General features: G+C 35.9%; 1 long non-coding RNA gene across 1 annotated transcript; it reads right to left on the reverse strand.

Annotated features, from left to right (window-relative positions):
* Nucleotides 1-1,376: 1,376 nt before the first annotated feature.
* Nucleotides 1,377-14,488, reverse strand: LOC119863657. Its single transcript, XR_005295694.2, has 5 exons — nt 14,390-14,488; nt 12,379-12,498; nt 7,365-7,500; nt 6,403-6,619; nt 1,377-1,670 (listed from the first exon to the last, which is right to left on the reverse strand). It is a non-coding gene; the product is annotated as an uncharacterized LOC119863657 (long non-coding RNA).
* Nucleotides 14,489-17,151: the final 2,663 nt, after the last annotated feature.

Here is a 17,151-nt window from a genome sequence, read left to right on the forward strand (position 1 = left end):
CATATCATGGTAGCATAAACATAACTTGTCCATCAAAAATTCACCTTAATTTGCACTCAAAGCAATGTGGTTTGGTTACAATGTTGAAGTTTAAAAGTACATTTGGTTGTGATTTTGAAGCTGTCTAATCTATTTTTCACGCAGTCCCTGAAAATATAATGATGTTTCAACTTTATGCCAAGTTTAAGACTTACCTGCATGCAGGCCCAAACTAACTTTGTTGTGTAGTACAGAGAAGAGCAAAAGCATGGAAAGCCAACAGAAATGATGCAGATATGGCCAGCATCTGGAGGGCACACTAGCTTCCCAGTGTGATATCCCTCCATGGTAACAATGCACCTTTGGGGCTCTGAAAGTATTGGAGGGTATGGCCAGCAGAAGGGTGAGCTGCTGAAGAACAGTCGTTCTGTGCTCAATGTACTCGAGAAATGTTACTGAAGTTACAGCTACTCAGAACAGCATTAACTGTCACTCCATGGTCTCTTCTCACCTCAAATGGGGAAGTTAGTGCACAGAAACAGGCCACGAGATTCATGTCAACTCAACCACTGTATTGGCCATGCTGTCAAAAGTGAGGGAGACCAGAATGGCATACAAACAAGCAAACACTCCGTATGGCTCTCTGAAGAGCTATTTAGCTGGCACCATGAATCCCTACCGATTGTTGGGACGCATGTGGTCAATAGCACCCTTTCCAGGCAATTGTTTATCCATCCTGCATGGTGGAGAGTAAGTGGGGAGAATGCAGCATCATTTCTCAAACTTCCATGAGGCACAATTTTGAAAGCTTTCCTTCTTTATTCCTTTTCGCACAATAGAAGACATTACAGACCATTCAGAGTCTTGTCAAGAAAAGAAGAGAGGCTGTGTTACAGGCTGATCCCATGTGCCATGATATAGGGAATTGCAGTCCATCGTAAACAGGAGGCATCTATTAAAGAAAATAATTACAAACTCAAAATTACAAAGAGACATCCAGACAACTTGAGTTCCAGTTTTGTTTCCTAGGTTTACCAGGAACTACACTCGTGCTTGGAATTCTAGAGAGACATCTAGTGGCTGAATAACACATGACCAGTAAATATTTATTCCATGCTTTTACATCATATGGAAATAAAGAAAAACAAGTCACTAAAATCTTGGAAGGAAAAACTAAATAACTCAATGCACTTACTTTTTTTCTTTGTAATAAACATGGCAATTTTGCTATGCTTTGTTCATTGGATTATATTATTCCCTGAATATTCATGTGATCACCACTTATTCATGGAAATATATATAAATACTAAAAGTTTTACCAATTTTAACACAAATGATTATTTCTCTGAAAATTCATATTGGAAGTGTACTATGCATTAATTACTTAATTTCAATGACCAAAAGAGGGATACATTTTCAGTCCCTAGGAAACAAGGTTTATACCAAGAATCTAGATAACAGTCATGATTCACATCATGTTTATCAACACTGAAACTTGCTTTCCAGAACTATATGCTGTTCTTGGAGATTTACTCTAAGTTCTTTAATGACAATCAGTTTAAAAATATGTATTAATGCAATTGGACATTTTTTTCTAATAATAATACCTTTCAGGCGGACAACCATATTCTGTATTGTGAAGCAGCTATAAGGCTTTCCTGGGGGGCAATAGCCTACAGTCTTCTACAATTCTGCACAGAAAAAGAGATTATACCAATGAATGATCACTACACAGAAAACATTTACTATTCTAAGAAAAAGATTTTATCATTGTCCTTGCTGGCAAACTGAGCTGTAATTAAAGGTAGTCTATGTTCCTTGTCATTATCTCTTTATCTGAATTGTTAACATTGTACCAGGTTTACTTTCTTGATAAAACAGTGGGATTGGAGCATATCACCATCATCTTGATGGCATTCCAGAATCTTCGGAGTCGCTCACTCTTTGAAAACAGATCTCTGAATACAGATGCTAATGTCTCTTTCAAATTTATATAGAAAAAATGCACTTTATAAATCTGCAGATTAGGGTTAAACCACTGTGGTACTTGTAAAACAGATAGGGCAGTATTCTCAGGATCTGAGATGTTATTTTTCACACTATATTATTTCACATTAAAGATTGCCATTGAAATCATGATATAATGTATGCTTTGCTTGAATTTCACCCTCTTCCTTTAATTAATTAGAAATCCCCTTTTTTGACAAGAACTACAAACTTATACAATTATACATTATAATTCTTCCTTGAAAAACTATCATGAGAATTTACCAGCCCAGGCACAAAATCATGCCTGCCCCAACCATGATGATGATAATTATGAAAGAACTAATTGTATTTTCTTTCCACGTCCAAAAAAAAAACCCAAACAAAAAACCCTGGCTGAAGGCAGTTAGATGAGTAGGAGTTTACCAGGCTGGTATAATTGTTATTATCCAGGAAGTTGCTGACGTTATTAAGAATTTAGAATTCTTCAGACAAATTTGGGATGGAATTCTGATACCTCCTTATTACTGAACACCTGCTAGATATGTTCAATGTGTTTTTGGAAGTGTTCTTTATGCCAGGGAAATGGTCTGTTACAGATACCATCTTCCTGTTAAGCTCTGTCTTCAAACTGATTACTCTGGAACAAATGACTCCATCCAAGGGAAACCTTCTGTTTAAAATGTCAGAGAATTTGTGTAAGTCATACAAGTTCAGTTATCCTGAAGCAATAAGATTCAAACAACAGTAATTTCTCTCAATGATGAAAAAAGCCTTAAATATGTGTACTTTAAAATTTTTTTTATATATACCCCAGTCTGAATTCTTATTTTATTCTTATTTTATGCATTCACTAGCTCCAGTAAGTCACCTGAATTGTGAATCTATGTCACTATTTGTAATTGTACACTCTCAGTCAAGGGTACTGATACAGCTATCACCAATTCTTACCATTGTGGCCTAGCCTACTATATTTATTATAATCTTATTACTATTAATAACTTTATTACAGTCTTATCTGGATTTAACCTGTACCAGTTAATCCTCATCCAAGTCCCAATCTCCAGTGAACACTGGGTCTGCTATTTCATTACATCAGTCAGATCAGATGAAATGGAGACATAAGCTGGGTATCGGTTTACTGTAAAAAGTGCATCCAATGACGTGATAAGGGCTTTATATGCATATTAAACAATACGGGTATCACAATGGGACTGAAGTGAGCTGTAGCTCATGAAAGCTTATGCTCTAATAAATTTGTTAGTCTCTAAGGTGCCACAAGTACTCCTGTTCTTTTTGCGGATACAGACTAACACAGCTGCTACTCGGAAAATAGTTCAAATGACCTTAATGAACCAGGATGGACTGGTAATGGCCCAAACTGCTTCAACACTTCCAGAACCCAACAAGCTCATTGGTCAAAACTCAGACAAAGATTGTGATTGTGCCCTCATGAATTACTCTTTACTCATTTCTGCAGATAGCTCCATCCGACTGATTTTATCTGCAAATTAATTTGAAAATTCCTCGTAGTAAGAAATACAGCATGAATAGTAAAGAATGAATGACAAAAAAATGGAACCCATTCATGAACAATCTATAGGCTATTACTTGTTTCCCAAATTATTAGAAAACAATTAAAATAAAGAAGAAATTTGTAAAAAAATATTACCCATTTGCACATAAATCACTAACTAAAAAAAAGGCCCAAACTTGTCAGATAATTTATTCACAATGAATAATTCGATCAGCTTTCTTTGTATCTTCGAATTTTTGTTATTCTAAAAATGAACAACAAATAACCCCTATTAAATGAAAGGACTAGTATTCAAATTCTTGCTTCATACTGAATATATTGTCCCAGAAACCTTCTTGGCTTGCCTATTGGTGTTGGATAACACCACATTTTATTAAAGATCTGTGAAGTGTTTCCTGAGATGTTACTTAGCCTATTTTCTGTAGACAGTAAGTTGTACAAAATCTTCTTGGCTTTGTATAGGTGATAACAGGAAACAAGAATAATGAGATAAAACCTCTTCTTTCGGGTTTTTTAATTGAGGAACAAATTATTTTGTAGTTTCTCATTAGTTATTCCCATGGATTTCAATGACAAGGTGCCAACTTTCACACTTTAAACAGGTTAATTAATCAGGTAGTAATGAAGTTGGGTGATACCTGAGTGTTGGTGTGCCAAATAATCACAGCTCCTAATAATGTGCTTACATGTCTGTAAATCTGAGAGGATACGTTGAAATTCAACTCTTCTCAGTACTGCATAAATTAATGCAAGCTAGCTAATAGGCAAACTATTTTTAAGGTTGTACTCTGGGTGTCATTATTATTGATGTCACATAAATTAGATGTTTATATTTTCTCCTCCTTACTTGTTATGACCTTCAAGGGACACTGTCAAAATTGGCATACCTCAGATTTGACCTACTTACTTTCCTTATATCTATTTGCCAAATCCATGAAAATTTGTGAATGTTATTTTTTTCCCAAACATTGCACTTTCAAAATCTTTTTTTCAATTAAATCAATACAAGACAAATATACAGAAAAAGCTTAATATTAACAAAACAGCATGTAAAACATTTGGCAAAGAAACAAAATTCAGCTTCAAATTTTTTAAGTGATAATATGAAGAACTGTGATATATCTATATCTATGTGTCTCTATATATCTATAAATCTAGATATATTAGTATTAAAATATCATAATAGAGTTCTGTTAAGAATGATGTAAAAGTAACTTCAGTAACCAGAGTGGATGATAGCCAGTTGTGTTGGAAGGTACAATACCAAAATGGCTAAGAATTATTTTTGTATTTGATGTTCCAACATAGATTGGTTTGTGTTATTCATTGCAAATAAATTATCTGACAAATTTAGCCTTTTCCAGTTTCTGAATTGTTCACATACCAATCCTGATTTCTAAGAATATATGTTATTTAAAAAAAATTACTCAAGAGTTTATGCAAACAAATGTCAGATTTGTTCACACACTGATCATTTCTACTATTCATTGTTTGCAACGCTTGATTTGTCACTGAAAACACATGAGTAGTGTTTCTACTTCCTTATTGGATAACTGACACTTTTAAAAATGGGAGAATAGCCAAGGGTGAAGACTGAATAAAGAACAAATAAAGCTCTTCCACATACAAATTTTGGAACGCTTGGGCTAAAATTTAACGGATTCACAAACATTTTCATCACCTAACCAGTCAGTCTACTAGAACTGAGTTTCAAGGCACCTTACAATCAAATCTATTTAAAAATAAATGAGAAATATTATAAAATATTTAGCATTTTTTTCAGTGACTCTTTTAAAAACACATTCCATTTTCAAGACTATTCAGTGCAGTTACTTTTCTTAGATCCTGGTAAAAGCTTTCTGGAAAATCCCAGACTGGGGGGGATGGACTCCTGCAGGAGAAGGCACTAGGTTTGCTTGCTAATCTATTACCCAGTGTCCATTCTGCTGCCTTTTATTTTGTTATTTTTAAACCAATGGGAACTCTAACTGGAATTAATTTTCTTTCCTGGGAGAAAACCTAATATAATCTGAAAGGCCACCATTTCAAGAATTGATTGATAAATGCTAGGGAGCCAATGGCAGTTTGTTTAGCAATAAAAGAATTGAAGTTCTCAGGACTAGGTGGTCTAAAAAAGATTAAACTTTACTCTGCTGGGGCATCTTGAATGGTGGTTCAACTATTAATGTATCTCAACTCTACATCTCTCACTCTTTTTTATTTTGCACATTACAATTACTGGCCATGATCTTCATTCATGACTTATTGTGGGTGACAGACCATAATCCTCATTCATGACTGGCTATCAAGAAAAAACCCCCACAAAACAAAATCTCTACATGCTACTTAGAAAGAACATGACATTATGCAGAGTTTATCTCACTCTAAGAGCAATATGGAGATATAACAAATGCCACAACATAGATGCTTTTAAAGGATTTGTTTTAAAAAGATGCAGCTTCCCTGAATTACTGTTGCGGGACTGGGAGAAAAGGGGATGGAATTGCAAACATGTATATCATTAGTAGAACTGCATCCCACTTATTTTCCTTTGCAAATAAATTACATAAATGGGGTTTGTATTGTTAGCTATACTTCATCCAGAGATTGGGATAATTAGGTTTCAAATACAGAGATGTTTTAAAACACATTTAATTTAGCAAAATTGGTAAGGAAGCCACTGCAATTAAAAATAAAGGACAAAAGTTTCCTCTGTCTTTCAGGGTAATTCAGGGTGAATTTAGACTGTGACATTAGAAGTACAAAAGGTAACTAAAAATGCCATTAAATGAAATGTTCCAAGTCCAAGCAATTTCCTTCTTAACAGAAAGTAAAATGCAAACAGAGATTACTAAAACCCTGCTGTGTTTAATTTAAGTGTATGTAAGCCTTTTACTCACAGTTATTTTGTCTGGAGATAATCATGTAGATCCTCAGTGGTCAGAGCTGTGAAGCGTGTGTTGTCAAAAGTTGCTCACTCTTTGATTCCACCTCGCTTCTGTCAGCCATGGTTCACATCATGCAAGCTCAACTCATTCATCTTCTGACAGGGTGGGATTCTCCCATTTCTGTCTCCATCAATTTGTTTCTGTCATGTCTAGATTGCTTGCAGAAATACTGAAAAGTGTGTGTGTGTGTGTTGTGTGTTTAAATTATTATTATACATATAGCAAACTATAGCATACTGTAAGCTCTGAGCATATTATCTCTTGCAATGTTGCATCAGCAGGCTTTTGTAGATTTTTAGGCTAAAAGGAAAATTCCACATATACTGCAGAATCATTATTATATAGAAATGAAAGAGTTAGAGATGCATTACATACAAATAGCTAAATAGGGAGAAAGATTGTGTTCTGAAGCGGTATTAGGTGGACAACTAAGGAACTATTACAAAGGGCAAGAAATTAGGGGCTCACTCCAACAGTACTGTCCTTACTAAAAGCATTGAAGTCAATGGGGAGTTTTGCCTGAGTAAGGAGTGCAAGATATGAGGCTTATTTATTGCAAAGCTATTTTATATTGACATTATATGTCAGTACTTTATACTGGTGCTGAAAGTGCTCTCTGAGAAGTGAAATGTCTTTCATCATCCACTAATGAAAATTTGTTGATTCATAACAAAATGTTAGGGCTCAGATACCTCATTTAAAAACTCTCATTATTGCTTCCTTTAAGCGTAGAAATGTAATATTAAATATAGTATTTCTTGTATTTAATACAAGGCAGCCAAAGCTGAATGAATGACAATATGAAAAGGTATGAATTTTCATTCAAGAAACACGGAATAATAATGTCAGTCATGAAAATGATGATGCATCAAAGCTAACATACTACCCAGCTGGTAATGGCAAAATTATCTTACCACGAGTTAAGAAATCAGAACAAAGCAAAATGAACCCAAGAGATTTATTTCCATCTTAAAACACAGGCAAAATTTATTTCCAGCATTCCATGTGCCCAGCAGATCCATCACGGCCCCATCACAAACAGTATTGTGCCTGAAAAGACAAATATAGAAAAATACAGGAAAAGATCCCTGTAGGTGGATGGCCAATCACATTGCCATTGGAAAAGCACTAGTCAGAGTCCACCATGTCCCTCAGAGCTCTCCATTTTCTTTTTGGCTGTGCCCATTTTGATAGTATAGTAATTTATCTTCACCATATGCTAATGGCAACCATGTAAAGATATTAAAGACTGGTTGGAACAAAAAATAACTTTTGGTTCAGAGCTGGTAGTGGATTTCCTGATTACTGGAGGTACAATACAGTAGACCTGAAAGTGGTCCAGAGAAATATTTTGCAAACATTATGAAATTTGCATTCTATGTAATATTTCCTTGCATATCTAGGTGCAGAGAGATAGAAAGCTTTACCACCACAGTGATGCCCAAGTTATATAGCAGCTATACTTGGAGTGAACAACATAAAATAGCAAATGAAATCCACTGAAATCATATGTTATTACTATTTTCTCTATTCATTTCTAGTAGCATGCATAACGTACTAGGTATTTTTTAAACTGAAGAGAAATCACATTTCACGCCCTCCAGAGTGCTCACTCTAAAGACAGATGTGCAGAGGCTACAGGGAAACAGTACAATATATCACTAGATTGATCAACAGGGTTATTAGCTGTGTCACACTAACATCAGGTTATGTTAACCCAGGATGGTGGGGAGGGATTGTGTGTGCATTTGGGGTTTTTTCTCTGAAAACATGTCATTATGAGTTAGTTAATTTGCTATAGGCATCATGGAAAAAGTGGGCCTTCAGGAGGGACTTGAGAAGGTCACGGTCATGAAGATGAGCTCAGGAAGGATGTTCCATGCATGGAGGCTAGCACAGATGGTGACAAGAAGCTTGAACTTGACGCCCTGGAAAAGGGGAAGCCAGTGGAGGATCCATGGAGTGGTGAAATTTACAAGAGAGCCAACAGCCCGTAAGTAACCCTAACTACACTGATATAAGTGCTACACCTTTCATGGAGATAGAGTTATTATGTTGATATAGAAGGGCACTTACATTGGCAGGACAAGGCAGTAGTGTGTACACTGACATAATTAGGTTGATGTAAGATGTCTTATGTTGATCTAACTTTGTAGTGTAGACCATGCCTGAGTCATTCCTAATTTATCCAAGTGGGATAAATCCTCACTGGAACTCTGACCAGAGCCTATTCAGGGATGCAAAAAGGAGAGGGAAGACACCTTGCATCCATGAAAAGGCCAGCCAAAATGTATAGACTCAGACTCGTAGACTGTAAAGTCAGAAGGGAAATTTGGCCTTTTGAATATGTATTTACCATGCAGAAAGGCCTAAATTAATCCTATCTGGGGTCAGGGAGAATTCCACTCTCTCTGCCCACCACCCTTTTCAATTACTGGACAATCAGATGGTTCATTAGTAAGGTTTATATTCCTTCCTGAAATAGGCATTGTTGGCTACTGTATGAGCCAGAATATCAGACTGAATGGACCACTGGTTGGCTCTGGTCCAGCTATTCTTAGCTCTTTGTACAGTACAGTATCTCTATAGGAAGCCAGGCAATTTGCAAATAAGCAGAAACAAAAGGACAAGGGCAGCAAAAAAAGTAGATTTCTAATATTAGGCTCTAAAACCAGAAGGTACTATCCAGTCACTAGTTATCATTAGCAGGAAATGAAGAAGAGGAAATGAGGGTGATGAAAACTTGCCTACATTGTCATATTTTGTTACTTTTGTGGTGGTAGCCAGTGGTGACAGGTGACTTCCCCAAATCCATTTTCTTGAATAATCCCCATTATTAAAATGCAAGTTTCAGCTGTCTGTAGATGTTATGGTTTGTACTGTAGGAACAGGAGAGCTTAAAGCCCTCATGAAACTTAAAGACCTCTCATTCCATAGAGTTTTAGATACAATTCAGACCGCAATAAGAGATTGGGTTGCTTAAAGATGATAGCATGATCCAAAATGTAAAATAGGGAAGATATTGAATTATTATATGTGAGCAAGGGCTGTTATATTTGAGCAAGGGCTGTTAGAAATTTTTTTTATCTAAAACATTCTTGATGGAAAAATGGGGTTTTAACTAAATGAATATTCTTGCAAAAAGTCTACTTTTCATTGAAAACCCAAACACCCCAAAATCAAAATATTTTTGGCCAGCAAGAAACTATTTAAATTAGGATATCCCACTGCAGTGTCTCTTCAGAATTTCCATGATGCACTATAGCCATAAGTTTCTGATGATGAACTACCTCCCCTCTCTAAAAGGGAAGTGTATGGTACATCACAGGAGATGCAGTCCGACCAGGGAATTGATAATAACTTATCCTCATCATGACATAATGATATCAAAGACAATAGTTCTAGAAAAGCTGCTTTGGTCTGCAAAGAGAGCAGAGAAGAAAGAAATTAGAGATAATGAACTGGCAGTGAAAATATCTGAAGGACTTTGACTTCTCCAAGTTGCAACAGATGCCAAACTGACCCCTGGCCAATCTGAAGATCAAGAGACCAGAAAGACAGAGTAAAATCACTTCTGCCCATCCCATAGCCTTCGCTGCCCCATTCCTCCCTTCCCAACACACACTTCAACTGTGGAGCTAACTGTAAATTTTATGTTTTGGATTTCTTGTGCATGTGTGCGTAAACCAATTCTGGAGAATTGTATTTATTTTTAACAACATTGCTCAATTAATAGTTTGATATGCTATTTACGATGATAAATTACTTGTTGCACTTTATTTACCTGAAAATTTGATTAATGAAAAGCTTTGTTTACTGGTCTTTCTAAAGATATTTTATCTAGGGTGCGAATGATACAAAACATTCCAGACCTTTTGTAACTCTAATTAAAGTCAAGCAAGAAAATTATCTAATCTTTTTCTTGATTTGTAGATGGCTACGGGACTAAGATCTTTCTTTCTTTCAGTTGTACAAAATTGCAATGATCTTGTACTTTTGTGTCTGATGAAACAGATTGCTACTTATATCACTAAATAAACTATTCTAAGGATATGGAAGGTATCAAATCATCATGTAGAATAGGCCCATTTTCTTTTTAAGGTCCTAACTTCTGGAAGCTGTTGACTGAACCTGCTAGACTCTGAATCTGTTTCTGTTTTTAGGTGTTATCTGAAGTCTTTTTATAAAATCTTTTAAATCTAGATCTATTGTATTTTATTGGTTTTCAGGTATTTGATATATGTCCTTTTTTAGTAAGATTAATGTAAAGTGCTTTGGGATGTGTCTACATGAAAGGTGCTATATAAAATAAATGTTTCTGTTGTACTCCAACAACTAAGCCACCAACTAAGACCAGATGACTTCAAAAGACTTCTTCAGATATCTGTATGAAAATAATCAAAAACTTGTTCATTTTAATGCTGTGAAGTTATGAGTGTAGAATGGATGTTAACCATTTAAAAAAGAGAAATAGATTACTTCAGGAAGCTACAAATTTATAACTTCAACACCATTACTTATAAATGGCAATCTATGAGCCAGATTCTCAATGGAGCTGCATCAATTTACACCAGTTGAGGATCTAATTTATGTATTATAGAAAAACAATTAGAATGGATTGAAGGGGAAAGATCTTGTCTAATCCACATTGCAGAAGACCCTGATTCTGGAAAACTCTCAGGTTTCTTGTTCCAGCTGGTGAGATCAGGCTCCTCTTTGGGGCCCTAGGACAAGACCCTGAGGTAGTGTAGCTTCATTGAAATTAATGAAGGATCTGGTCCAAAATGTTTAGAAAAAGTGAGTTAGGCATGGGCCACTTGCCATAGGAGTGAGTTTTGTGAGATCATTCAAAGAAATGCACCTATATAATCTCAAAGGAGTTTAAGGACTATAATTTGCCTGAACTCTAGAAAGGGTGAGTGACCTCATTACCTTCTGCTGACCATGTTGACCTGAGATGGATATTGTACTAAGAGAACCCACAATCACACATCTTAGGGAAATACAAATCTCAAAAGAAAAGAAAAGAAAAGAAAAGAAAAGAAAAGAAAAGAAAAGAAAAGAAACCAAATACAAATAAGAAATCTTCTCAGGGCAAAGGAAATCTGTCTCATCAACACCACTTTTAAAATGGATAAAAGCCCTTCTCAGAGCTGAAGACAAATCAGTGGCACCAGTTTTAACAAAGAAAGAAACCTTACTTAAGGCGAAGAGACAACAGGAGTTGTAGGAGTACCAGCTGGAACAGAGATGCACATCAAAGATAGTAAAGCCCTATGGCTGAAAAAATTACTTGGATACTACAAACTAATAATTTTAAATATTAAAAATCCCTTTCAGCCTAAAGAAAATATCCATGTTTTAAGCAGTCAGCCCAAGGTTAGCAAGCACTGAGTGAGTACAGTCCCTCAGAACAGGGGACCTTTACCTTGAAGACTGCTAGGTAACAAAGTGAGCTGGTTAATCCCTACTACTTTAAAGACACAGCTTGCTATAATTCCCCCCCCCCAGTGCTTTTTGGTTTGTGTTGAAATATATGTGTTAGTCTTGGTTTCACCTACAGTAAACTTGCACAAAATGTTCTATTTTAGAACAGGGAGGCATACACAGTCTGTGCTTCATTCCACATTTATATAACAGCTTGCTTTTCAGCATGACTCTAGCTTTCCCCCATGCCCTAAACATTAGGATTTATAGAGTTAAATTTAAAGTCTAATTTTCTTTACTAGCAAAATGTATCTCATTTGCTATCAGTCCATGCAGTATATGTTTTGTCAACAAGGAGAAAGTCAGGCTCTCTTTGTTATCAGATTTACAATGGCTTCTTAAAAAGACAGCTTGTGTATACCTCCTGCCTCTCTAGAATACTTGCTTGCTTGGTTCCTAACAATGGCTCATTAAATTCAGTCAAACTAGTATGAAACTTACCTTCAAACAGTTTCACTTGCTGAACCCCATTCTCAAAGGATTTTCTAATCTGCAATTTTTATTTTAGACTTTAACCAGGAAATTTGAGATGAAACAGAACATAACACTTTCTGAAAAAAACTTAATGATAGAAAAAGAATAGATTTATGTTACTCATATTTTGAAGACAATCACACTCGTAATATTTATTTATAAAGCAGAGCATTTGCTGTTGGTTTTGACTATAATTAAACTGCACCTTGAGAGAGCATTCTGTTGATTCTAGTAAATATTCATTTTTTCCATCAAAGGGAAGTCCATTATTTTGCAGATCTGAACAAGGACGTTCAAATCATACATATCTATAATTGGCAACCATAGTGTATTTAAACCATGTGCTGAGACTTTTTTTTTTATTTTCCCCAGAAGCTCAAACTTAGCTTGAGAGTCAGCAGCACAAGGACAAAATTTCCACCCTTCTTGTTTGAATCAGGATAATTCTGATTTGATAAACAGTTATGTCTCTTGTTATAACCTTCCCCCACATTCCCTCACCCTCTCTCTTACTCAATATATTGCCCAGCTTTCTAACGATGTCAAAATATTGGTAGGTGTTTTTTATAAGAACGAAAAACAAGAAAAAACAAAAATATTTATGTGAAAGCCCAAAACAGACTTCTAAGTAGGTTGTGTTTTAACTGTTTAAATTTTGTAAGTAAAAGGAGGGGTATTTATACCTGCTATAGTCTTTGGGAGGGGCAAAACATATTTTACCTTTTATTGGTTATTTACTGGTTATTTACCTTTAGATTATCAGATGCCTAAATAAGGCATCTTAATTAAATCTCGAAAATGAGGCTGAACAGGACATTGTCTCTCACATTAGCTTGTGTTTACAGTCTGACTTTGGAATCTGTTTGCAAAGCTGAACATGTAAATGTCACTGCACAGCTAAATACTTCCAAGTAACCCTAATGGCTGTAGTTGTCCTGCCACTGGGAAGAGTTCACCAGTGCTTTCAAGACAGCAGTCATGTGAACAGCACATCACTGCACTAATATAAGGTTTATATCCCATGGGTAACTCAGACCACACGTGTAGTATAGCAAAAGTGCCATCTGGAAGTAATTCCCTGTTATTACTTCTTATCAGGACTGCTGAGGGGGTTTTTATTTATCAAGTATAAATGAATCATAGGGAAAACTGATGTCTGATCATTAAACTATAAAAACTTATTAGGCTATCCTTTTACTGCTCAAAATAGAAGTCTAATAGAGGTAGGCTAGATCATGCTAACCTACAGCATGAATGTGACATGCAAAAGAAGAAATAGACTGAAATCTGTCTGAGTTATACCAGGAAATTACATATTCTTCTTAAAGTAAAATAAACACTTGACAAAGCTGTTAATCATCCCTAGTGGAAAGGATTTACAGATTCAATATTAAGATGATGAGCTTCCCACTGGTCTTAGAAGCACTGTAGTCAAATTAATCCATTTTCCTCTGAAATCATTTAGATAAAAATTACATTGACATTGAAGAATATGAATGGTTTGAATGTTAAAACGTCACTTTAAAAATGTATTGTCCCTCCAGTGGGTTCCTAATAGTCCTCAGTTAATATTTAGTATATTTTGAATGAAAATTTCAAAGTCAATAGCTTATATGTAAGTATATATATTTACAATGTACTGTATAGAAACATTATATGTATGTATAGCTAGACAAACTATATGTTTTATACAAAAGCCCACACCCACATACTTCAACAATAAATACACTGTGCAACTGTATTTCCATCTATTTTCACAGACTGTTCTTGAATTTTATATATTTATAGACAAATATTTTGCATCAAACCACATTGGAGATCTTGTACACAAAGAAATTAAACATTCCCACATCAGAGAGTAGAAGAATAAATAATACATATTTATCTTGATTAAGATGATTTCATAAAAGCGCTTGACAATTAGATTTTTTCAGTCATTCGAAACAATCCTTTATTGAGAACATATTTGGAAATTTACCTGCAGTTAAATTGTAGCTGGAGACGCCAATAAAAACAAACAATTTTTAGAAGTTACCCATTCAAAGAGAGAAAGAGAAAGAGAATGAGTGAGAGAGATTATGGAATTTAATGATTAAGAATGTGTGCAGTGCAGTATAAGTACATTTGTTTCCTTGGAAACAAACTAGTACTGTTGCACTGAAGAAATTTGTAAGCTTTAAAAAATTCTGTAATCAGGCCCCAGGAGAACATATTAAAAATTTTAAAAGGGATAAATATTTGACATTCCTGCCCATTTTCTGATTGTACTTGTTGATGAGGCCTGTTGTCAAAGGGTGTTGTTTTTAATGTTGGAGAAATGGATATGATATGTGAACCTGCACTGCCAAGAACACACTTCTAAATGGCTAATCCATGTGGCAGGATCAACAACCCTGGCATCATACTGAAAGATTTAGATCATTTAAAGTACCAAGTACATGGCAAATGCAACTGAATGTAGACTAACAAGCCTGCAATAAAGATCCACAGGAGGGAATATTGAGAAAGGGCTCTAAAGGGCTCAGCCGATCTTAGAGTTGCTTGCAGAGAGCAGCATATTTGGTATGGTGAGAAGAGATGATAACAATGCTGCTGTGTCATGTCAAGGTTATGGCTTATCAGAGTTATTCAACTCAACTGGTTCCGAAAAACAACACAGTTGCAGCCCCTGAATCGTCACCCACTTTTAGAACTAAACCTCTCTGTATGCTCTGAAATGTCTGTAGGCTTTTTCACTTCAATTTTTCTGGCACGAAGCAGAACCAGAAGTACTAATTTTTTTTTTAAGCTGGATTTCTGTCTGCAAGCTGAAGCACAAATACTAGGAACCTCATACTAAAACTTGTTCTGGTGAGACTTCCTGTCCAGTTTTGCAGACTCAAGAGGTGTGGTTAGCTTGAATGAGCATTTGAACTCTGGGGTGGCCTTTTCAAACAGAACCCCATTCTGGTCCCCTCTCCTTAAGTTAGCATACAGAGCTATATACAATATTGTCAACCCTACTATTCAATATAGTAGTAACATGGATTCATTTCATATTAATTATGATACTTTGGGTTGGGTGGAGTTGCTGCATGTTTATTTCCAAATAAATACAGCTCCAATAACTAGCATAGCAATAATGCATGCCATGCAGTAAAGGTTAAGACATCCCAGGATAATCATGAAATAAACTTGTGAAAACTTACCAAAAAACAGGGGAAATCACAAAAAACATGCAGAATAATAGCAAGTCTAAAAATATCAATGCTACAAACTAAATGAAGTCATAAAAGTTCATTCCCATCAGAATAGTGATTGTAAGGGGGTGATATATGAGGTTTTATAGTTATGAAAAAATAAAAATGGCCAAAAATGAATGAGGCAATTCTTCCCAATGGGAAAAACTCAAGAACATGGAGAGACATATAGAATAAGAGTGCAGAGGAGAGAAAACAATTTTAGGCACAAGTGTTTCACATGAATGGGAGACAAGTTGTGAAATTAGTTTTTAACTACAGGCATAAAAGTATAAGGGAGCATCATGTGTTCAGAAAGGAATATAGGAGTATGTTACTGAGGAAGAAAGTGAGCAAATTCCTGTCCTGTACTTCACTGAAACTTCAAGTTATTCCCTTAACCTCATAACTTCAAGTCAATGGTATCACATCATGAATTTGGCCCTATTGCTTTAGAGATCCGAAAGAGATTCCTTTCATCCACTTGAGCTTGATCTGCTACCACTGAAGTCAATGGAAGTTTTGTAGTTGATTTCAATGGGAGCAGAACCAAACTCTATGTGGTTAGAGTTGGAGACTCTGGAAAGGTGAAATCTACCCTTGCAATTAGGATGAGTAAACAAATCTGTTACCCGGCCTACTCTGTCAAGGCCTGTGGGCTCCATGTTGGTTGTGTGAGATGTTGGAGACGCAAACTCAATGTTATATACTGTGCTATTTTTCTATTACATCCATCCTGATATATTATGCTTAAAATGATTATTTAAATGGCTGGAGTCAAATCAAGGTTGTGGCTGGTCAAAAGCTCTCCTACTGGAATAAGTTGCTAAAAATATTGCAACAGCTAAACATACCTCTTCTTTTGCTCCTGTAAGTAAGAGGAAATAAGAAACTACATATAATAGTTAGAAAATGCCTAAAATCATCTCAATGGAATGCCATCCATCTGCCCCCAAAAGGGTACAGTTCACTTGTTACCTGTATCTTCCTATCCCTATCCCTTTACACTGTCTCTGTTGCCTGGCACAAAAGGTCTGTAAAGCCAGCAGATACAATCACCAGTGTAAAGAGACTTCTGTGCCCTCCTGTACAGGGGATGTTGTTTCAGGGATCGGGGCATGGCATGAGTACTAAGGTGCTTTAGGTATTCCCTATTGCCACAGTGGTCCCTTTGGGCCACTGGCTGCCAGGAGCAATTTTTTTCCCTTTAGAAGTTAGGGGAACCATGAGGCTGCTCTAACCTTGGCCAAGAGCCCCAGACAGCCCCAAATGGTATAAAGCTTTCTTTTTCCTCCACGTCCTTGATGGTTGTGCTGAGAGGTTGGGTTGGTACCCATGAATTAGGTACCAAATTTCCCCCCGCCTCCATCTCACTCCTTTAAAAATTCTGTCTTTTATCTCCTTTGTCCTCCTTCCCTATCACTTTGTACCATTCTCTTTCTTATACCATATATCACCGTTTGTTTTTTATCCAACAGTTTAGGGTCTCATGCATGTCTCTCCCATACATGAAAATCCCACT

Source organism: Dermochelys coriacea, chromosome 11 (genome assembly GCF_009764565.3).
Source record: "Dermochelys coriacea isolate rDerCor1 chromosome 11, rDerCor1.pri.v4, whole genome shotgun sequence".
NCBI classification, from domain to species: Eukaryota; Metazoa; Chordata; order Testudines; family Dermochelyidae; genus Dermochelys; species Dermochelys coriacea.